This window comes from Talpa occidentalis, unplaced genomic scaffold, assembly GCF_014898055.3.
Source record: "Talpa occidentalis isolate TD23 unplaced genomic scaffold, MPIMG_talOcc4v2.1 talOcc4.10, whole genome shotgun sequence".
Lineage (NCBI taxonomy): Eukaryota > Metazoa > Chordata > Mammalia > Eulipotyphla > Talpidae > Talpa > Talpa occidentalis.
This window is the reverse complement of record NW_023600993.1, coordinates 41,832,215-41,856,480: the sequence shown is the minus strand read 5'-3', so window position 1 is coordinate 41,856,480 and position 24,266 is coordinate 41,832,215. Positions and strand designations below refer to the sequence as shown.

The 24,266-nt window shown below is 37.0% G+C and overlaps 1 protein-coding gene across 9 annotated transcripts in view; it reads left to right on the top strand.

Moving 5' to 3' along the window:
• The window catches only part of CFAP20DC (CFAP20 domain containing), a 190,244-nt gene that overhangs the window by 14,704 nt on the left and 151,274 nt on the right, over nucleotides 1–24,266 (top strand). The gene's annotated exons all lie outside the window — the stretch shown is intronic.

Below are 24,266 nucleotides of genomic sequence, written 5' to 3'. Positions count from 1 at the left end.
TGTATCAAATGAGTTTCTTTTCCTGTGATTTTTGTAATTGAGTTAACAGTGGTTTTTAACACTGTATTATTTGGATGTATAGATTCACACCTCTTCAGATCTGTTGCCATAACACACCTACCACCATGGTGTTCAGTCCTCCACCATACTCCATTGAACCCCCTTTGATTTCGCTTCTCACCCTCCTGTGTTTCTCTTGTGGCCTCAATTCTACAATCAGATTTTTAGGCTTTGGTCTGGTTTTGTCTGTTCCTTTATTTCTCTATATTCCACATGAGTAAAATCATCCACTATTTGTCTCTATTCTTGTGACTTATTTTGCTTAGCATACTCCTTTCCAGTTCCATCCATGTTGTTGCAAATAGCAAGAGTTATCTCTCTTTTTTAAAGCTGAGTAGTATTCCATTGTGTATGTATATCGCATTTCCTTAATACACTTATCTATCGGTTATTTAGTTGTTTCCATAAATTGGCTGTTGTAAACAGTGCTGCAATGAACATAGGACTGTATATATCCCTTCAAATTAGTGTTTTTGCATTCTTTGTGCAGATACTTAAGAGTGGAATTGTTGAATCATATGGTAGAACTATTTTTAATATTTTGAGAAAGCTCCATGCTTTCTTCCACAGGGGCTGGACCAGTCTTGGAATACATTTCTTTTATATGGCCTTGCTATGAACAGATTATTTGGCAGAAAATATAAATATATAACTTGCTCAGTTGAGCTCTCTGCTACCTGAACTTATTTTGAGACTTAAAATAGTATTTGAATTTATAACTAGTATAAGATGTACTATTGCTTAAGATTTCATTAATGAGTTTGTCTACTTTCAACCAAATATTGCATTTAAGGTATGTTTTTATCTAAATTTTCTTTGTAATTAAAAACTATACAGAGCCTATGTTTAGGCTTTTATTTTCCCTGTTGAAATAAATTACCTTTCCTACTAATGAAGAAAAATTTTACTGGATACAGTGCTAAAAATAAGCAGTAAGAGCTTTTACTAAAATGGGAATAACGTAAATTGGAAGTTATTCATTACTCTCTTTTTATGTGAATTATGTTAATGATTTGTGCATATGTTGGTGAAATAAGAAAATTAGCTAATAACACACTGTCTTATTTTCTTGAATTATAAAGGATAGATGGAACATTTTATATCTTTGTTTTATTCAACCTTAAACCTCAGTAAACCTTTTAATAAAATTTTCCATTATTGTCCATCATAGTCACCAAAATTCTTTAAAATAGTTCTTATAGTAACAGGCCAGAAGCATTATTTGATGTTCTTATGTATCTTTATTTTGATTCTTCAGAAAAGCATTTTCAAGATCTAAAAACATTCCACAGGTACAGAGAGTACTCTGTAAAGCTTTGTTTTCAATGCAGGGAAAAGTGGTTGTCTACCAAATGGAAGAAGGCAGATTATATTTTTAGTTACATTTTCTAAGGTTTTTATGTAGAAATATAATCCAACCCCTCTCTACCTCCTATATTTTGAGATTCTTTAGAAGCAGTGGTGAGGATGTTGGTAGTTGGCCTTGTGATCAAAGTACAAGACTCTTAGATGAACTTCTTGCTGATGCTTTTCGAGCAAAATTAAACTTTATTTGAGCTTTTCACCCTTGCATAGGCACTATAGTCTTTTAACTAATGTAATGGTAAATAAAGCTTTAGTTATTGAGAAACTAATACTTACGTTAGGTTTGGCATAATCTTAGCAAGAGAGCAGCTGAGTAAGCCTCACTACCCCTTTGGTGCTGTTATTAATGCTCTAAGGATGAAAAACCATTTTCAGGGGTAATGATATTAATTATTAGATTTTGAATCCTGTTGACTATTATCAGAAATTCTTTTGTTCTCATAGCTACTTGGGCAAACATTTGGATTTTTCCAAGTGGTTTTATAGTTATAGTTCCAGTAAAATAAATGTTATATTGACAAAAGGTCAAAACTGTTAAATAACATGGGTAAGACATTCTCTGTCCTGACCTTGTGAATTTATCAGATTATAAGAAAATATCGTAACTCTACATTTGAATTTGTTGCTAATAGATAATCAAAAATATTTTGCTGTTTTAGGAAGTACTAACAAAGAGCTTGTTTTATAAGATGAAAAGTAGAAAAACAAGTATAGATTATATAACTACAGTTTTATTTTTCTTGAAAGAAAGGGCTTTCTTTCAGCACCTTTAGTGTTTTATTGTGTTTCTAGCAGCATAGCTCCAGGCTACTTTAAATAATACATTTCTCTAACAAGTTTGGAATGTCACATCACAGAAAGATACCTGGCTTCTAAAATTTTCCGTTGTTAGAGTGTGAAAGGCATTTTGTTTCACAAAGATACTTTTACACATCAAGAGGTTTTTGTGATTGGAATCTTGCCAACTGGTTTATGAATTTAAGAATCATTTCTTTAACATCATTCTATGTTTCTGATGTCCACTGGATAATTATACTTCTCAGGGGGAGGTCATGCATCTGTGGGTTAGTGGATGCCTTAGCATCAACAACTCTGCTTGAGAAATCATTCAGTCAGTCAGTCAGCAGATTATTGAATTCCTGTTATTGTCAGGCAGTGATTTAGCATGGGGTGTCACTTTACCTTGAATCTACACTTTCTACACTCTCACTAACTTCCTGATCCCAAATCATCATCGCAATTCCCCTGATCAACTGTTAGAGCATCCCAGTGGGTTTCCCAGATTCTTCTCTTGCCCATTTGCAGTGTTCACATTGATTCTTTACTTTAGACCGAGCTTAGGCTTTTTTCTCCCTCTGACATCTAAGAATTATATTGTTCAAAATGCTGCACCTGTGGATAAGATGATTTCTGAACTTCATAACCTGATCAACAATTATTCAAACACATTGTATTTTGCATGTAGACCAAAGGGAGTGTTTGCCATATTAGCACACAGTATTTTTAGAAATAAAGTAATGGTATTTTCTCCTATTTCCCTGTGATGAACCTATGAAAGAATCCTCTTCCTTGCTTTTGACAAATATTTCATTTTCGATTTGCAGTTTACATTTTCAAAGTCTTTCAATGTACCCGAAATCTGGTACCAGCGTACCAGAGTCTACTGTTTGACCTGAAGTTAAATGATTTAATAAACAACAGATTTTTAAGGATTCTTTCATTTTGTGTTCTCTTCCATAATGCATCATCATGGAAGTGGGAAGACAACAGCTCCCCTGTGTGGGTTGTGAGGTGTTTCAGAGCCTGGGGGCAGACATCTGGTGCACGGGAGGAATACCATAAACCTGAGCTTTTGGAAGAGAACCCACTGCATCTTGAAATAGAAATCTCTTTCACTATATTTGATGCTGCCAATCACACTAAATGATTTTGGAATATTATATTTTTTGACAGAAACTGCATTCATTTTACTGAATATTGCTAAGCTGCATTAATTCTGTTCTCTCTATAATATTATTTTGTTATTTCAATGAATTCTGAGAGAATTCATTTTGTACTGTTAATGCCTTTAGTGAAATGACATTTTTCTTACTTTTAGTCAGCTCATCCAAGGCTTTCTCAATATATATAGGATGAAAACCAGTTTAGGAGGGAGGGAAGAGTCATGTGCTAATTGGAGAGGCTGGGATTCTTAGCCTGCAAGTTCAAGGGAATGTTATTGCTAGAAGGTTTCACTTTGTTGAGCCCTTAGCTGTTTGGATTACTGCTTTTGTTTGGAATCAGGTAAGGTAAATTCTTAAATAAAAGGGAAAGACCAGTAAGAGGTTTCTTAGTTCTTGAAAATTTTAACTGCCCTTTTGTGATCTTTTTGTGACTTTAATAAAACTCTGAATTTGAAATTATATCTGAGTGGAGTTTAATGAGTTTAACCTAGAGCTTAGAACTTTTGTGTTGTACTTTTGCTCTAGTTATGCCTTTGGGCTAAACTCTTAAATTCTGTCCCAGTTTATCTTCAGGAAATGGCAATATGAACTTTTTTTTTTAATTGCCAAAGTTAATCAGTGATACTGTTTTCTTGCCAAGAAATTTTAGGAGGTTTACATCTCTGTAGGTCTCAAGGTTTCCTGTTCTCTTTCTGGAAAATTGAAACATACCCATTCTACAAAGCAAAACTTTAGCCTAAGGTAATTTAATGAAAGTTGTTTTTATACCATCTTTTCTGTAGTGTTACTAATGAAGTGTAGACTAAGAGATCAGAAGAGAAATTTAATGGACGTTTCAAGTCCTTCTACCCTACTGAATTTTGCTCCTAATGTCCCTTCTTCAGGGATTTAGGGCACATGGACTCCTTTGAGACTTTAAACCAAGTAAAGTGAATGTGGCCTCACAGCTGCAGACCTGTGTTTTTGATATTGCCATGGTTCTTCAGCCACTTTAAAGTCACCAAAGTTGAGAGAATACCTTAATTTGATATCTTTAGGTCAGAATGACATTGGTGAGAGCTTTTGAGATTGTGTCTGTTTCACCAACCATCACTCTTCTTGTACAAAATTAATTTATTATCTCTTTGGTCATTTTAATGCCTGCCTTTGAAAAAAGAAAAATGAAGAAAATTCTGTTTAGTCCTTAAGTTCTTTGTTAAAAACAGGTGTTACCCAAGTGCAAAGTATTATGCTATTCAGTGAAATCTTTTATGTCACTGAGTGAATAAATTTCTAAACCATGTATTTAGAGCTGGGCAAAAATGGCCAGTGGTAACTCTTTTTTGAACTAGAAGTATTGTATATTAAGATAGTAATAATAGGGCCTCCCCTCTCCTGCCACCCGCTGCTCCCCTCAGCAGTGTACTTCGGTCCTTCTGCCTGCTCTGCTCCCTGACTCTGGTGAATTCTCTCACCCTCCTGTGCTTCTGACTATACCCAATGCTTGTATAAATAAATAAATAAATAAATAAATAAATAAATAAATAAATAAATAAATAAATCTTTTAAAAAAGAGAGATAGTAATAATATCACAAGTGTTAACATTATAAATGCATGTCATCGCTAATTCCAACTTCTATTTTTTTCTTTTTAAAATCGTCTGTATTTAAATCTCATTATTTTAATTATATCCAATTAAATGTACTTGCATAATCAGTATATTTTGCTACGTGCCTTGGTAAAGAGAATTTTAAGATGCTTTGCATACTGACTTTCATAATATATTAAATTTGCATGCCTTAAAATAGGTTTTGTGTGTAAGTTTGTGGTAGGTATATAAATCAGATGCCATATGCTTATCTGTTAAACATATGTCCTGTGAGAAGTCTTTTCTTCCTTATTCTTAGTTTAGTTCATTTTACTTTTGTACATTATTTTTATATAATCTAGGTAAATGCAGAAAGCTAAAATAAAATACCAGAAAATGAAAAGTTGCACATATGCACATAGTTGGAAGTCTTCTTACTTTGTAAAGTCAGAGTAAAGACCATGCATTTGTTAAAGCACTGTGCAGAGAATCAGCAGGACACAAGTCAGGGTCCTGTGATGGGTTGTATTCTAGGCCTGGGAGTCCCTGGTTCTGCCATGTGTTAGTTTGGCAATGCTGGGCAAGTTGCTGAACCCTCTGTGTGCACAGTAGGGATGATATGTATACTTAGTTATTTAGTAATTCTGGGTAATAAACTGGTTAATGCCAAAGAGAATACAGTAAGTATTAATTTATGTTTTTTACATCTCAATATAGATAAGAGTGTAGGGATATTTAATTTTGAAGTTATTCTGAAACATTTTGAGACAAGTTTAGCATGTGGAAATTTTTTCCCCTGTGGAAATTTTCATGATACTTGGGAAAAAACCAGCTCTTCCTCAGGAGTCTGCCTGACTATTGGCTCATGTAGTTCTCCATCTAGAAAGAACTGAACATGAAAAAAGAAGCGACTTCCACTATTTCAGTATGGATGCTAATAATTTATTTAAAAGACAACCGGAGGAGTCCCTGACATCAGAATCTTGATATGAGGTGTTACAGGTGACCAGACCAAGTATAGAACCACAAATAGGAGTGTTCACCAGGGAAGAAACAGGACCTGGGAAAAAACATATAAAGCAGGTAGACTTCCAATGACTTAAGGCCCAAAAAACAGGCCTATGTTATTTCTTGCTGCCTGAGTTCTCTTTCCCTACCTAACTGGGATGATTAAAGGTACCTCGTGGCAAATTAGATATTTTAAAATGCTCTCCCTTCTTTGATATGGCAGGATTGAGAGAATATGTTTGCTTCCTCAGTGACATTGATATGTCACTTTAAAAAAAAAAAAGATTTATTTATTTACACAAGAACTGGGGTACAGGCCAGAGGCGCGGGAGGGTGAGAGGATTCACCAGAGACAGAACAGGGAGCAGAACAGGCAGAAGGACCAAAAGCACTGCTGAGGGGAGCAGCAGGAGAGACAGGAGAGATTTGGTACGCCATGTGGGAATCTCCCTGGCCAGCTGGGAATTGAGCCTGCGCTGCAGAGGCTGCGGACAGCGTCACAGCGCTGCGCTCAACCCGCTGCTGGGGAGGCCCAATATGTCACTTTTTATTGTCAGTGAAATGCTTCCTTTGGTTTGGTCCCACTTCCGTCTTATTCTATTTTATTTTTATTCTGGCAGTTAATTTTTTTAATTATTCAAAATAAAAATAAATTAAAACATCTACAAAATAAAGCATAAATATGTATGTTATGGGACCAATATAGTCATATAAAATTTATACTAATTAGGATTTTTTCATTAATGGAGCAATCTAGAACTATTTAAAATGGAGGAAAATTTTGTTGGCAATTAAAATGTATAATGAACTTTATGAAGTCATTTTGCTAAATTGGCTAGTAATAAATACAGGGAGAATCCTCATACAGGGAGGGCAGGTATCTCTACTATTCCTGACTTTTGTTATTTTTTTCAACATAAATTTCTAAAGTGTCTTATTTGAATATGAAAATATTTTAGAATCTTTATTAGGACTAACAGAAATGGCCTTAGTCGAATGAAGTGTATGTAGTAAATCACAAATCTATCTTATAGTAGCACTTACACATAGTAAGTCTGTATCTTCACAACCAATTCTCCACTGAATTAGACTGTGAACTCTTTAGGGGTGAAGGCATTTGGATCTTGATGTGGTTTATTGAACTTTGAATTTGTAAGCTCCTTTTGGAAAAGACAGTGCCCAGATGTTACTATAGGCAGCAGCCTCTTTAGCCAGACTTCAGGTAGTTTACAGAGACCTGACAGAGAAACTGGCAAATAGCACATCATCAGTAGATGTTCATTTTCTTTTTTCAGCAACTTCTAAATTCTTGCATTGTTAGGCTCCTACAGTTTGTGTGGTGTAGTGTATACTTGTGTTGGAGAAAGAAGTGAAGATATAGTGGTTTAAAATTGGTGAGATGATGTACTCACATTTAAAATTTCCATTCATAGAAGTAAAGGTTTGGAGCTAGTGGGAAAGAGCATTTAAAATTATCTACCCTATCTGTTTATGCAGTTCTGAGTCACTTCTGTCACTTCGAACAGAACAATTCATCCTCCTCTTTTTCAATCTTATTTACATTTGGGATGAAATGTTTATATGTCTTTTATGCACGTAGGATGCCATTGCTCCCTCAAAAGGTCAAAATCTACTGATAGGGTGGGGCTCTTTAAAATGAGGTAGTAACACAGAGTCAAAGCTGACATTGCAAATTTCAGCTACATTTAAGTTCTGTGTTGCCAGGAACTCTTAACAACTGATTTTATGATTTAAATGATCAGTATTTGAAATTAAATATTAGGTTGTGGTTTTAGGCACCCTAGTTCATGGGGAAACATCAGATTTATTGCAGGCCAATCTTTAAAAATATACTCCCATAAAGTTGGTGGTCACTAAGCACCCTAAGGTTTTGTATCTAATCTTAGACACCCCTCACTCTTTAACTCTCAGTCCACTCCTCCCTCTTGCTATAACATTCTGTAACATATAACATTCTGGTTACTGACCACCTCCCAGGTTTTTATGCCTTTGCTTAAATTTTCATCCAACCTAATCCTATCTCTTTGCATTTTGAAAACCTAATTACTTTTTAAGGTCAAACTCAAATGTATATCCTCCATGAACCCTCCCATGCCCTTCAGTTGCAGTAAGTCCTTTCTCAGTGTTCCCATAATTGTGCACATGATTGTTTTGAGGGTAAGGATGTCTTACCATTGTGATTCCTACGGCACTTAGAAGAAGTCTGTATATGGGGGGGGGGGGATTCTCAACAATGGTCACTGTCAAACTGAAGTGTGTTGGCAGATTGCCAGTGTGGTTCTCTGATTAGAAAAAAGATAGGAAAAGAAACAAGAATTAGAGTAAGAAGCAGATGAACTGTCTTAGGAGTGTTCAGCTTTCCTTTTCTCAGCCTTGGTTTCTAGATAACAAATGTCTAAATCTTAATTTAACCTTTTCTTTGCCCTCTCATATGTAAAATGCACTTCTCCTAGCCACACCTCTACTGGCATAATAGTGACTTTTAAAGAATGAGGAAAGGTGGAGGAACTTAAAGATAAATAAATTCTCTGGAATTTCCCCAGAGTGGTCATCTGGGTAGGTATATTGTAAAAATAAATATTTTCAAGACTAGACTAAGTAAGGAACTCCAAACTTGGCTCTTAGATGAAAACTCTGAGTATAAACCTATAATAAGACTCCCAGACAACTTTAATTAAAACCAAGTAGTCTGCCCTTTTTTATTCAAACACACTAGTATCTTACATTACATATCTCCTGCAGGCTATTGAAATAAACAAACAGTAGTAATGATATGAAATTATTAGTATCATTGAAGGTTGGTTGCATTTGTTACCAGTAAATAGGAACAGCTGTTCTGTTTCATATATAGTTTTTAATATTCTCTTTTTTTTAGGTTTCAATGCCATTAATTTATAGCTTATAAAATAAAATATCTCAGCATCATTTAAAATCATGTGTGATTATTGATATACCATAAGCATAGTGATGTGTAATAAATCTACAAACTCACTATATTTTAGAAATGAATGGTTTAGTATAAACCTTAAAACATTTTAGCAGCTCAAGTCTCTATTATTATGGTGAAAATACAAATCTCATTCAACTCCCTACTTTTGTAGAAAAAGTCTTGAGGCCCAGAAAAAGGGATGTGACATTCCTCAGCACACAAATTTCTTAGAGGCAAAGTCAAGGCTAAAACCCAGATCTCCTAATTATCTAACATCTTGAGTTGGAAAAGGCTGCCATGTTATTTTGTATGGTTCTGGACTTTTTAAAAGTGAATTTTTCTCTGCAAGTATTTTGGACTCTCAGTTACAGAAAGTTAATCTTGTTACTATAATAAAAATTTCTACTCCTCCCCCAATCCTGCTCCCCCCAAGTCACCAGAAATAAGTTAAAATTTTTGTTTGGATCAGTATTTACAAGTTGAAAACATAAAACTTTTTTTTTTTAAAGATTTATTTATTTATTTATTTATACAAGCACTGGGCACAGTCAGAAGCGCGGGAGGGTGAGAGAATTCACCAGAGCCAGAGCAGGGAGCAGAGCAGGCAGAAGGACCAAAGTACACCGCTGAGGGGAGCAGCGGGCGGCAGGAGAGGTCTGCGCGCCATGCGGGACCCTCCTCCGGTGGCCATGGAGCAGCCGGGGATTGAACTGGTGCTGCAGAGGCCGGGGGCAGCCTCGCAACCCAGCGCTCAACCGCTGCGCCACCAGGGAGGCCCGAAAACATAAAACTTTTAAACATTGTTTCCTAGGGACAGAAAATCTATTTCAGTTATTTCAATTGAAAAGATAAGTATTGGAAGAATATGGAGAGATATTCCTATCAACTACAAAAGTTGATATGAACCTCAGGGGTTGATAATTTCAACACCTCTCTTTCTGTCTTTCTCTCTCTCTCTCTCTCTCTCTCTCTCTCTCTCTTTGTCTCTCTCAACTCTTATCTCTCATTCTGTTTATAAGTTTGCTCTGTTCTGACTCATCCTACAAACCAGCTTTTTCTGATTGCTTGTCACTATGCATTTGAAAAGATAAGACTGCCAGTGAATCCCCTGTGCCCCTACCACTCTGACACCTCTGTCGTCTGACTAACCAGGTTCTGTCTGTGTATCTTGTAGTTGAAAGTTTTAAAAAATAACCACATTTGGTCCTTGGCCTATCATTCATTGGCTTTAAGCCAAGTACTCCATCCTTAGTTTCAGATTCAGAAATTGTAGCTGAAACAGATTCCCTTGGACAGGGCAGACAGAGGAACTGATATACACGGTACAGTACAGACTCTTTGACAGCCACCTTAGAACCTTTTTCTTTCTCTGTCACCTGCACATGACCTCTACTACAGATATTTTTGAACCCCTCCCATAGTATTCCAGGGTAAATAGCTTTTTATTAGAGTCATATCAACTTTGATGTCACTTTTGTTCCATCTAGACCTTATAATTCATTTTTGTGGAATCCTAAGATTATCTCAGTGATACTGTATAAATTGTCTCAATCAGGGTAGACTCTGCTTTGTGCAGTCACTCAGGGATTAAGCCACAGTTCTTTATTGCTTCTTTAACTAAGTGATAATACTGATTAAACTAGTGAGGTTTATTAAACATCTACAATATGTTAGACTTATTTCATACTGTATTTGCCAGGTTTGCTAAGGTGGCTGACAATTTCATATATTTCTGTGTGGCATTACTTGAAAGCTGTAGGTGAGCTCTACTTTAGCTATAGGTCGACTATGTGTCTGTTCTGTGTCTTCTCATTCCAGAACCTGGATCGAACAAACAGCTCCTATCTGGGACATGCTGTTCATGAGGCAAGGGCAGAAGAGCAAGATTCTGAGCAGAACCACACAATTGAATTTAAGGCTTCTCAGATATGTGTGACACATATCACTTCTACTTACATCCAGTGGCCAACACAAGTCATACGACCATACCTAAAATCAGTGAGACAGGACTATTTTATTTTTTAATAAGAAAGGGTGGGATAGGAATAATTGTGAATAATGAAAATTTATATAAACACATATTTCTTTCAGTCAACACACCATTCTTAAATGTGCATCCTCACCATTCTACAGTTTATTAATTTAACAATTATATATTGCACATGTAGTATGTCCTATACATTATGCTCTTGAATTAATAAGGTTCAGGTGGGGACCCTCACAATCCTGTTTCTTATGTTATGAGAGCATGTGTTTGTTTAAAATGTTGTGACCCTCAGATATACATATATTTTCTTTGATATAAAATAGCAGTTCTCAAACTCTTTAGTCTTAAGACCCCTTTACACTATAAAAAATTATTAAAGACCCCAAAAAGCTTTGTTTATATATTTTGTATCCTCTTGCCATGTAGAAAATAAAACAGTAACTTAAAAGAGGCTATTATTTAGAAATAACAACCCATTACATGTTAGCATAAGTAATTCTAAGTAACTATATCATAAAATCTATTTTCTAAAACAAAAAGATATTAGTGGCATTGTTCTTCATTTTTGCAAATCTCTTTACTGTCTAAGTAGAAGACAGGTATATTCTCATATCTGCTTTGGTATTCACTTTCTTGTGATATAATACATAATGTCACCTCTGGAAAATGCCATTGTATACTTGTGAGAGAATGAAAATAAAAAAGACAAATGACATCTTAGTGTTATTCTAAAAATAGTGACCTCACACAGTCCCTAAAGGGTCTTAGAGACCCTCTAGTGCTTCCAGACCACGGAGAACCAGGGGTCCTTAAGCACACTGAGAGAACTGCTATTTTAAAGTAGATTTTGAAGCAAATAGATGACATCCACACTTTGTGCATTTACCTGGACTGTCACCTTTCTGTTAATTCATTTTGTAAGTGAGGTGTCTTTGTTGGTCAGGTAGGCTAACTACTATGACTCTAGATAATTTCCAGATCTCAGTGACTCAACATAGTAAAGGTTCATTTCTTGTTTAAGTCACAGTCACAGTTTAAGTGCAGGACACACACACACACACACACCCAGTCATTTTAGGGACTGACCAAGAGCCTTCCATTTCCAGCCTTGGGCCTTTGAGTCCTCTACTGGATCCTCTGTTTCTGCTCAGCAGAATAGAGGAAAAGAGAGCCTAGAGGTTCATATAGGGGGATATTTGAAGTCACATTTCTCTGGCCAGAACTCATATACCACCCATAATGGCATTGGAAGCTGGAAAATGTGGTCTAGCTGTGTGCCCAAAAGAAAAAGAAACAACAGGATTTGGCCAAGACATACCAGAATAATCAACTAAGAAAAGTCAACTACCAGAATAACCAACTAAGTGTCTAATAAACAAGTTAAAATAAAACTTTATGATTTGTTGTCAACTTTTTTCCCCATGTGAAAACTAATGTGTACAAAATACAAAGTAGTAGTACCTCCGCTTTAAGAAAAGTTGTAGGGACATGCAATCTAAAATTACTTTTTAACTTTTCATTTTGAAATACACTAAGTCCTCTTTTAATATCATCAGTAGGTTCATGGAACCTGACTTTAAGCAATACAACATACGACAAAGCCAATTTTGCCATAGATTAATTGATATAAGCAAGAGCTAGGTTCCTATGCCTTGTTTCTGATCACACACACACACACAAAATTCTTACTAAAGAACCAAAACAGTCATTTGTATTCATTTACTCATTGTGTGTTTGAGATATGCTTTAGAAAGGGCTCCTACCCATTGTTGGTTTTCATCTTGCACCCTGACTGGGAGACACATTAGACAATTAGACAGTTTAGACATGCCAGTAAACCTCATGTGCACATCATCTTCCCACGCAGACATGGGGAGAATGCAGACTGCACATACAGTCGCCCTGGTCAGAAATTGACTTTTTTTTTTCCATCGTTGTTACAATGAAATAACATTATTCAAGGAGACCTATTCTAATTTCAAGCTTAAGAAAAATTACAAAAATTATACTAAGAACTACAACATAGCTTTTGCCAAATTCACCAATTATTAACACTTTGCCATACTTGCTTTTACTTGTTTTCTCTATTTATGTCTGTGTCCATACACATTTTCCCCAAACTATTTAACAGTAAGTTGCAGACTTCATTCATACCTCTTTACTAAATACTTCAGTGTGTTTCTAAGAATGGACATTTACTTATATAACCACAATAAAATTTTCAGAATGTAGACATTTAATATTGATAATACTATTATTAATGGTGTAGACTTACTATCTTTTATGATGATTATGACTTTGGTCTAGGATTAATTTACGTTAATTTGGAGTGGTCCTTCGGCCTTTCTATATCTTTTTATTTATTTTTAAAACATCCTTGTTTGTTTTTTCACAATATAGGATTTCTCCCTTCAGGTGTGGTCACCATAGCTTTCCCACCACCAAAGTGCCAGTAGTCCTGCACCACATTCCAGTATGCTCTTCTCCCTCACTGCATTTCCCACTCTACCTTACTCCCCTTCCTTTTCCGTCACATCAATTACTTTTCTGAAAAGTATGGGTTATTTTATAGATTGCCCCTTGATTGACTGTGTCTGATGTTTCCTTATGATTAGATTCAGGATATACATTTTTGACATAAATACTATGAAAGAGATGTGTGCTCAGTGTGGTTTTAGCATGGTGCATTTTATGTATTTGTATGTTCCATTGAAGGCGATATTAACTTTGATCACTTGGCTGAAATGGTAACTGGCAGGTTTCATCATGGGAGAGGTACTATTTTCCTCTTTAAATTGAATGAGTCATTTGTGGGTTCGTACTTTGATGCTATGTAATTATCTTGATCCTCATCAAACTTATATTCACTAGTTTTGCATATTAGTTCTTGCCTGAACCAGTGATTACTATATTTACAAGATAAAGTGAATTTTACAGTTATTTCTCAGTTACACATGTATGAAGCAAGTATGATAAACATTTGTAGATTCTCTGCCTGGCATACTGTGCCACTTTTTTCTCCTCCCCAAATTATCTGAGGAGCCTAAAGACTTCTAGTAAAACTGATCACAGCTTAGCCTACCTGGTGTCACTTTGATTGATGGGTCAGTTAGTGCAGTCCAGCCATTTAGCCACATTTATTCTTTTTGAACTGGGTATCTGATCTGCTCTGGCCCGATCAGAGTGAATTTTAGATCTCCTGTTTCAGATGCCGGACTAGGAGCCCTGTTTGCATCTGACACTGGTCCTGTGAGCATGAGGATAAAATTGACCCTGGTGGCAGAGGGGAAGGAATAGAAAAAAATAGGGTCATTGATGACAGTGTTGAGCTGTTAAATAAGCTGTTAAGTCAACCCCGAAGCCTGCCCTTCTTCTGTGATTTCCAATAATAGCTGTTTTACCTGATTTTAAAAAATTGTGAAGAAGGATGTATGTATGAAACGTTTTTATTACCCAACAAAGAAATGGGTAGGTTGTGTGTGTGTGTGTGTGTGTGTGTGTGTGTGTGTGTGTGTGTGTGTTTGCTCACTGTGTTGGTAATGGAACCCTGGCATAGGCTATTATGGAAATGTTATAATCAACAGTGTACATCCTAAGTACCAAAGGGCATATGAATTTATTTTTAGTAGTAAAGTTGTTACAGCTGTGGAAAGGGGCTGGATTCATTTGGTCTCATTTCAGCCAACCAAACCAACTTGAGTGAATTAACACATATTGGGGGGCATCAAATATAAGTATGTTAGGGTGTGACATGAAACCCAAGGACAATAATGCAGCTAGGTTTGCAAGCAAGCACTCGAAAGCCTTAAGTACTCTCTCTATATATATTTTTCTTTCATCTCAGCTTTTTCTGTGTTTCTGCTTCATTTCCAATCATAAAAGGCAATTTCAAAATACCTAGAGAGAGAATATGGTTGTATTAGTGTGGGTCAGGCATTCACCCTTGTTCAGTTCAGTTGTGCTCATTGGTATAAAAGTGGTTTCAAATAACCTAGCCCTAAGGGTAGGGAGATGATTTCAGGGAGCAATTCTGAAAGAGAGTCCAGAGTTGGCTAGTAGAAAAACAGTGTGGATGCCACAGCTAGCTGAGGGCATAATTACAAGCAGGAAAATTGACTTGTGGTGCCTTCTCTCTCTCAGAACTCTGCCCCTCATTATTAGCTTGTATTTCTCTTATTTGAATTCTTGAGAAGATGCTCACTAAGAAGGCCTTAGAGTTTGGGTTGTAATCATTCCCAGGATGTTTATTTTATTAGCCAGTGTTTTCACCGGTAGCAGCAACAACTGTGAAATTTCTTCTAACTACAAATTCTCTTGTCCTACCCTGTAGTACTGAAAGAGAAACTGGGGACAGGGCCCTATAGTCTGTTTTAGCAAGTCGTCCAGGTGATGCTGATGCACTTGAATTTGAAAACCACTGCCATGGGGAGTTCCTGAAAACCCACAAGGTGGCCCTGTCTTTCCCCCAGGATCTATGTGCCAGCCTGGGCAGACTGGCTTTGTTTGAGTACCATTGCTCCAAAGAGAACCCTAATCTCTGGCTTGTAAAGAGTAAAAACAGCATAATGGTAGCTATGCCCAGGTCAGAACCTCCATCTTTTCAATTTAACTCTAAGAGACCACCACATAATATTTCTTGGACATTTTTCTGCCTATGCACAGAAATGTGAATATTTCTTGTTCCCCACCTTCCTAGTCTTTCTACTCCTCTTTTTACCCTTCTGTTTACTTCCTTTTTCCCTCCTCTTTCCCTCCTTCTTCTTCTTCTCTTTGCCTTCTACATCTTTATTCTTTCTCTTTGCTTTCTACTCACTTTTTATTTCTCATTTCCTTTTTCCTTTTCCTTCTCATTTCTTTAATTGTCCACTTGCCCCTCCCCTCCCCCCTTCCACTTCTAGTAAAGGTAAACTTGCTCAAGAAAAGAAGGTGAGTGTCTGAGAGCCAGAGTGAGTAGTAAATGCTATTTCATAGTTTTCCTTATTACTTAAAGATGTTCTTAGACATCCAAGGCCCCTTCAGGATTATCCAGGATCTGAGCCTCCTCCTTCCTGTACCTTTTGAGCAGGACCTCAGTCTTATGCTCTCAGCTGTCAGTCCCCTCAGCCCCTAGCCCATGCCAGCCCTCCCCTAGGAATGAACTCACACTGTCATATGCTGGTGAATAATTTAACAAATGGCTTTGGGGTGAGGGCAAGGTATTGAGGAGTCCTCATGTTAGCACTTGCTAATTTCAGTGGTGTAAATACTCCCATCCTGGCCACTTTCAAGCTACCACCCAGATGTTTTTGATAGAGGAGCTGAGAAGAGATGCTCACAGTCTGTCATAAAACAGACTGTTCTCATACACACTAAGGACGTGGCCCATGTGCACTGCTGTCTTCCATCATTAAATGCATGTTTTAGAGTCTACCATTAATGAATGAATTGCTGTAATTTGAAATATCAAATGTTTGATTAATCCTCAACAGATCAATTTTTAGGACTGTCATTGGAATAACATAAAGCAGCATATAATACCACAGCACTACCTTTTAGATGAAATAAAATTCAACTGCAAATACTATCAAAAAACATTACAGCCCTTTCCATGATTTGTAAACTGTTACCTCTTTTTTATTTGATCAAAATACCACTATAAATTGATGACACTTTTCAGATTATAGATTATAATCAAGTACCAGTTAATACCCAGTTAAAAAACAGACTATTACCCAGTAACCCTGTCTTTTTTATATGCATTCTACATCATCTCTGGTGTATTATTACTATTTTAAAGTAACTTCACATTATGTTTTATGATACATTTCTTCCTGGCAACAGTTTTGCATACAGATGGAAATGTTGGGAATCTAGTTTAATGCTGATCTTATTTTTTTATTCTGTTATGTGATTGATCTGGTCAGTGAACAAGAAATTCTTCGAGGCCATCCATCACTCCAGGCAGCAGCTGAGCTAAACCTTCTAACTCACTGCTTCCAGTCAGTCATGCAAGATTTGGGTTATAAATATTGAATGTGCAAACAACTGTTTAAATTAGCTGTCCTATCTATTTTATGCAATTTCAGTAGAAAAGCAAGCTGATATATTGTTTAGTGGCAGGAAGTTGAAGACAGTGAATTCAGTATTATCCTTCCATACGTCAATGAAGCCTTCCTGTTGGCAAATATTTAAAATAGTTAGATCAAATTAATTCTTGTTCTCATAAGTTAAATTAGAAGTAAAAGCAACTGAGCATGTAATTTATGTAGCTTTTTTTGGTTTTTATATTCAAACAGTAGCAAGACTGTTAGTAATTGTAAATGTAGCCATCTGTCATAAATACAGTAGCCAATTGTTAAATGCTTAGTTATGTGAATCTTGTTACCTCTTTGCAATAATGAAAATAGCTTAATATTTGGAAAATATTTGGGCAGGAAGCAAAGTAGCAGCTGTCTTATCCTACCATTCCTGGTAAGCATCTAGAATATTGAATATGTGCAGGTGTTTGTTCTTCTGTTACTTGGAGTTGTAACAAGTGTACATACTTACACTGGTGTTGATATATGTAATAGATAAAATGCCAACCATTTTGTCATGATTCCTAAGAGCCTTTTTGTGTATAGTAAATTTAAGCAAACTCAAAAATTGCTGTCTGTGTCTTAAATTTATCCTTCAAATTATATTGTACTGGGAACATCCTTTCAAATGGAAGACATGTATCTAAGCCTTCATTAATAGCATACATGAACTGCCTACCAAAGAGAAAATTCTTGGTCTCCCTATATAGGCATGCAGGGTGTTCAGCAGCATGTGTCTCTTAGTAGTTGGACTGCAACTGAACAGAAAAGCTGGGCAAGATTTTATGTTACTTTCTATGCCAGCCTCTGCTCATTGCTTACCCATATCCATTTATCTCTTCTTTAGCAGAGTTTTGGTTAGGATAGGGACGAGTCTAGCTAAATAGATTTGCCTTCTAGACTCCCTTATAGCTAACAATGACCATGTGACCCAGGTCTTGGGGTTTTGTTGTTTTTTTCTGTGTTTTTTTGTTTTGTTTTGTTTTGGGTTTTTTTTTTTTTTTTTGCCCGTGAAATGCTGGTGGAGTTCTCTTTGTAGTACCTGTAGGGAAGCCTTGAAAAAAGGGACAGTCTCAACTAACTTGATCCATTAGCCCTATCTTTTGGCACTTTGCTCTTTTCTTGTTTTCTGCATAAAATATGACTGCAATGCATGGAACTACAGCAGCCTTCTCGAGCATGGATGCCAAATCTATATCCTAAGGATGGCAGAAGAAAACAGAAAAAATGTGGGTCTTTAATGGGGTTATTTCACCCCTAATCTGTCCCAAAATCCCTATCCTTAGACTTAGTATATAAATTTCATTCTTGTTGAAGCCACTCTTTTGGGTGGAGATGAGGGGTACCTGTAGCCTAACAAATTCATGAGTGATTTACTTTTGTTTCTGAATTATCTCAGTCTTCATGAAATTGTGCATGGTGTTATTTGTTTGCTTTGTTTTGTTTTTAAAGAATCTGCTTTGGGATTTAAAAAAATACATTTATTTATGTTATGTGGAAATAAATTGAATCATATTGCCATGTTAATAAGCTTCACTATTGATGATTATATTGATTCATAATTTTAGTGACAAAGATCACAATTGCAGGAAAATTCAGGAAATGTTCTTGATACCATCTCTCAAATCTTATTTCCCTCTTCTTTCATCAACTCTTACTATCTTTTCTTACCTTTCAGTTGCTCATACTTTTTTAACTAGTTGTCACAGATGCAAACCTGCTGTTATTATTTTACCTCTTAAAGGCTTTCTGTGATTTTTTATTTAGTCTGAAAGGCATTTTTCATTCTGACTCTAATAGTCTTGGACAGTAACATCCCCTGCTCTCTACATTCCTTTTTCCAACATATCCCCTTAGCCTGTACTGTCTCTAACTATTGGTAGAGTACTAAAACTGTCATTTACTTTCATTTATTCAGTCTTCCATGTCCTTTTTATTCTGAGCCCTTTCTTTTTTCTCCAACAAAATCCTATTCATTCTAATAAACTAAGCGCCAATGTTTTTCTCTTTAGAAACTTTCCCTTACTCTTCCAACTATATCTTCTATACTTTTTATAATTCTGTGATAGTATGTACTAGGTTTATTTCTAGTTACATACATGTCTGTCTTTCCCAGCAATGGGAGTTCCATGAAGAGATGCGTTGTTTTTTATTTTTATTTTTTTTAAATATTTAATCTTTTTCCTTTTCTTTCTTTTTTTAAAAATTTATTTATTTATTTATATAAGCACTGGGTACAGTCAGAAGCACGGGAGGGTGAGAGAATTCACCAGAGCCAGAGCAGGGAGCAGAAAAGGCAGAAGGACCAAAGTACACTGCTGAGGGGAGCAGCGGGCGGCAGGAGAGGTCTGCGCGCCATGTGGGACCCTCACCATGCAGCCGGGGATCGAACTGGCGCAGCAGAGGCTGCAGGCAGCTTCACAACCCAGCGCTCAACTGCTGCGCCACCGGGGAGGCCCCACGTTGTTTTTTATTTTAAAGGTTCAGTATCTTAAGTCAGTATCTAGAGTAGAGTAAATGCTCAGAATTTTTGATAGGTTTTTATAACAAGAAAATTAAAAATTTGGGCCTCCCTGGTGGCCCAAGGGCTTAACTCTCACCACTATGAAACTATCAGGCCACTGTAGCACAAGTTCCATCCTGGCCAGGGAGCTGACCCACATGGCACAGCAGACCTCTCCTGTCTCACCCGCTGCTCCCCTCAGCAGTGTATTTCAGTAGATCTGCCTGTTCTGTTCCCCTCTCTGTCCTGGAGAATCCTCTCACCCCCCTGCACCTCAGGCCTATACCAGCTCTTGTATGCATAAATAAGTAAAATAAATCTTTTTAAAAAAGAAAAGAAGGGCCTCCCCTGGTGGCGCAGTGGTTGAGCGCTGGGTTGTGAAGCTGCCCGCAGCCTCGGCAGTGCCGGTTCAATCGCGGGCCGCAGGCGAGGGTTCCACTTGGCGCACAGACCTCTCCTGCCGCCCGCTGCTCCCCTCAGCAGTGTGTTTCGTCACTCTGCCTGTTCTGTTCCCCACTCTGGCTCTGGTGAATTCTCTCACCCTCCCGCACTTCTGACTGTACCCAGTGCTTGTATAAATTTAAAAAAAAAAAAATTTAAATTTAAAAAAAAGTCTTAAAAAAAAAAAGAAAAGAAAACTAAAAATTTAAACTTTCTGCACTCTTCATTGAGTATTAGGATTATGTACCTTCTTATTAAATATACTTCTTGCTGCTGGTAATCAAAGAATATCCATCAGCTACATAACAAATAATGTTCCTTCTGGGTTATCAGTGCCTTAGTGTTTTATGACTCATGACTGATTTTCTTGTTTCTTTGTGTGTCTTTAATTCGGGGATTACATATTACACATTTCATGTAAGTTGCAATGAAGCTTGAAGTGAACAACAGTTACCTCCAGAGAAGAACATGCCTTCTCTTTTAGGTGGGTGCGTGTGTGCTGAGTGGTTCCATGGTTGGGCTGGAACTAGGCTTTGTTGTAGCTTCAGTGTGATTCAGTTTGTTACTAATCTTTTGAAGTAAGGTCAAATCTTTCCCATTAGAAGGGTTTAAAGCAGACTTAGCAGATTTACAGATGCATGATTTCCAAACTAAGAGATCTCCCTCTGCTTTATAGCCTGGATGTCAGGTTGTTGGGTTACTAGTGAATTCCCTGTATTGTCAGTCATATCCCTGTCTTTCTGTGCCTTGGGAAATCTTTTTCCTCCTGTTGCCTGATTCATACCTACTGAGAAGGTCGCCCATACTCTGAAGGCCTACAATTCCTGGGGAAAGTCTTTGTCAGTTCTCCTGGACACCCCTAACCTTTGGTATCTGCAATCCCAGAGTACCTTAGGTGAATTTCTCTCTACTCTACCCTTCCACCTCTACATTCAGTCTGCTATTCCCAGCACTTGGTGAAGAACCAAGTTAGCTAATAGATAGGGGCTGGCTTTTAGTGGGGCTTCTCAAAATTCTGATCCATCACTCTAGACTACATGCAGCTGTTAAAAGTTAGGCTAGCCGGGCCTCCCTGGTGGCGCAGGCGGTCGAGCGCAGCGCTGTGACACGGTCTGCAGCCTCTGCAGCGCCGGTTTGATCCCCACTGGCCTCGAAGCAACCCACATAGTGAGCAGACCTCTCCTGTCTCACCCGCTGCTCCCCTCAGCAGTGTATTTCGTCAGTCTGCCTATTCTGTTCCCCGCTCTGTCTCTGGTGAATCCTCTCACCCTCCCGCGCCTCTGGCCTGTACCCTGGCTCTTGTATAAATAAAATAAATCTTAAAAAAAAAAAAGTTAGGCTAGCTGTAAGAAAGGCAGTAGTGAATGGACATTGTGGCAGACACAGAGGAAGTAGCTAGTCCCTTAAGAGTAAAAATTCACAAAATCCTGTGGGTGAGGTCTTGGAATTGTTATGGAAACCCAACCACCTTCCTATTCCTGTTCTTTCTGACCCTGATTAATCAACCTTCCTTGGGTTTCCATAAATAAGTATCTTTACAATAAAATTTATTTATTATTATTAAAGGTTTATTTTTAAGCCTTTATTATCAACCCTTTATAATTAAAGGTTAAATTTTAAAAAGGCTGTTTTCTCCTTACCTTCATCCATGGGTGGTTCTCTGTCTTTCTTCTGTCCTGCTGTGAGTCTTTCATATCCTAAAAAGGTCTCTGTCACTTCTGGAATTTAGTTCATTTGGGTCTTTTTGCATCCTTAGCATACTGGTGGGTTTTTAAAGAAACTATGGATTCATAATTTGTCAGGTTTGCTTTTTGTTGAGGTGAGGGAGAACCATCTTTCGCCATGTTCCACATCCTAGCTTCCTCCTTTCTCTCTCCCTTCCATCCTTCCATCCATCCATCCATCCATCTCTCCATTCATGCTTATGTGTATGTGATACACACACACACATATACACACACAGACGTGAATATATATTTAATGTGAGGACATTTAAAAATATTTTTCATTGATGAATAAATTGTTTCTGTATTTCTTATACACCTTGTATCATTTATTTTCCTCTCTACCTCCAAATTGCCAAAAAAGTATTTTCTTGCACTCCAAGATTCAGTGGCTTAAACATATTATCGCTACTTCTCGTGCATCTGTGAGATGGTTGGCTGATCTTGACAAGGCTTGCCTGGCACCAGTGCTTGAAGTCATGCAGGACAGTAGCCTGTATGTACTTCCTTGTACTACAGCAGGAGGACCCTGCCCTCTCCCTGGAGGGGCCATATTGAGCACTGGAATTTGTCAGGTACAGTAAGACACATGTAAGCGGACAAAGACGCACAGTGAGTCTGAAACAGGGCAAGTTTTTCCCACACAAGGGGACAAGTCCAGCAAAGGCTGTGAGGCTTCGTTTTTTTAAAATATCTTCCTAAAGAAATGTTCCAGACTCCTGGCCCATTCTTATGCAACCAAGAGGAGGGTCAAAAGACCACACACATGAGGAGCGTGCCATTCCCAAAAAGCGTTTTTCACAAAGACAAGAATGTCAGTTTTGTCTTTGTGGTCAGATTAATCCAGTGGGACTGTTAAAAGAACTTCTGTATTTACTTTAAGCAGAAAGCACTTTTGAAATGAGTCCTAAGTAATTGGGGGCAATGAAAGTGAAATTAGAAAACCTTCATCCTAATATATATTCTATGTTTGTTTTAAGTATGGGCTCCTCTGCTTTCTTCCTGCAAGCTAGTTTCACACTTCTCCTGGTATGGTGAATTGGGATTGACCAAATTTTCATAACATGTCTGGAAAATAGATAACAGACATTTTCAGACTTCCGCCCAGTAAATTGAAACTTAAATTGTCTGTATCTAGACTTATTACCATCACCAACACTGTTTCTCTGATATTATTAACTTGGATCTTATATGGGGAAATTTAGGATTGCTTTAGGATATAGATGACTGTTGGTTCAGAAAGGCATAGAATAGTACTATAAATATAACTCAACTATGAAAGCAGACTCTGTTGAAACACAGCTATTCTGAAACACACCTGACTCTATCATCTCTGTATCTGAATCTATTTAATGCATTAAGTTACCTAAACCTCTAAATACCAAGTTTCTGACTAAAGGACCTGTGTAATAAATCTTCATATTCCTCTTGCCTCTTCTCTGTAACTGTGATGCCTTCTTGTTTTGCACGACACTGTTTTCTTGTTAGAGAGAAGAGAGAACAAGGTTGTTACAATGCAGAATTGCATCCATAGCTTTTCATAATCTTAAAGCCTTTCAAAATTTCCTCTCCCTTCTGTGATGCATTTTTAGTATGATTAATCAATGTATTTCCTAGCCTTCCCCCACCCATCTGGCAACTCTTGAAATGATTATAAAATAGGTCTACATATGACTCCAGGAAAGAACATAGGATTTTCCGTCAGAAATTCTGGATGTCTTACATCTTTGTCTTTAACCAAGAACTTGGTGAATGATTTAATTTTCTGAGAACTCCAATTTCTTTATACATAAAATGAATAAATGCCTACTTACTGTGAGGATTGTTTGATGATAAAAAAAGAAAGCAGTATTTAAGTTGTGCAACTGTTAGTTCTTGTTAAATACGAAAAGGTCTTAGGTGCTCTCCTTTTCTTATAAACTTTAAGAGACAGCTCCTTGGGTGATGCGGAAAGGTGAAAAATACAGCTAATCTCAATTGATAAGCTCAAGAACATTGATTTGGCATCTCTCACTGTACCTGACGTTACATCAAGTATATCAGATTTGTGGTTGAGAGAAGGAATAATAGAAAGTAAAATTCCATAATGCTTTCTGTGGTGTTAATTTGTAACTTGTTTTGCTTTTTTCTTTATGACGTCTGGGATGTACTTCAGTATTGCTTAAAATCAAAATTATAGTATTTTCAATGATAGTTATTAGTACATATATTACTAAGTAGATGTTTTTAGAATTTTGAATGAAATTTTTTATGAAATTTAATAGTAAACCGTGCTTAGCACATGATAGTTGCTCAATATAATATTGAATGAGTATATGATTTCACATTTAAAAATACTTCCACCAGCTTTTTTTTGCTTGAAACCATTTTTGTTATGCTAGATTTTGTAAAATACCTTGATAAGGAACATAAATTTTTCCCAATAATTTTTGCACAGAGATTGGGGTTGTAGTCCCTTGTGGGAGGACCACATATCCTTTAGGACAGAAGCTTATTTATTCAGCACATGTGTTTGGAAGATGCTTTCTACTTCCCTTGGATAGATGAGGAAACTGAGACTCTTGGAGTATGTTTTCTGCAGCTTCTTGTGGATTAACAGAACTGGGACCCCAACTTCTTTCTTTCAGGCTCTGGCAATGCACACACCTTTAACTTCATTAT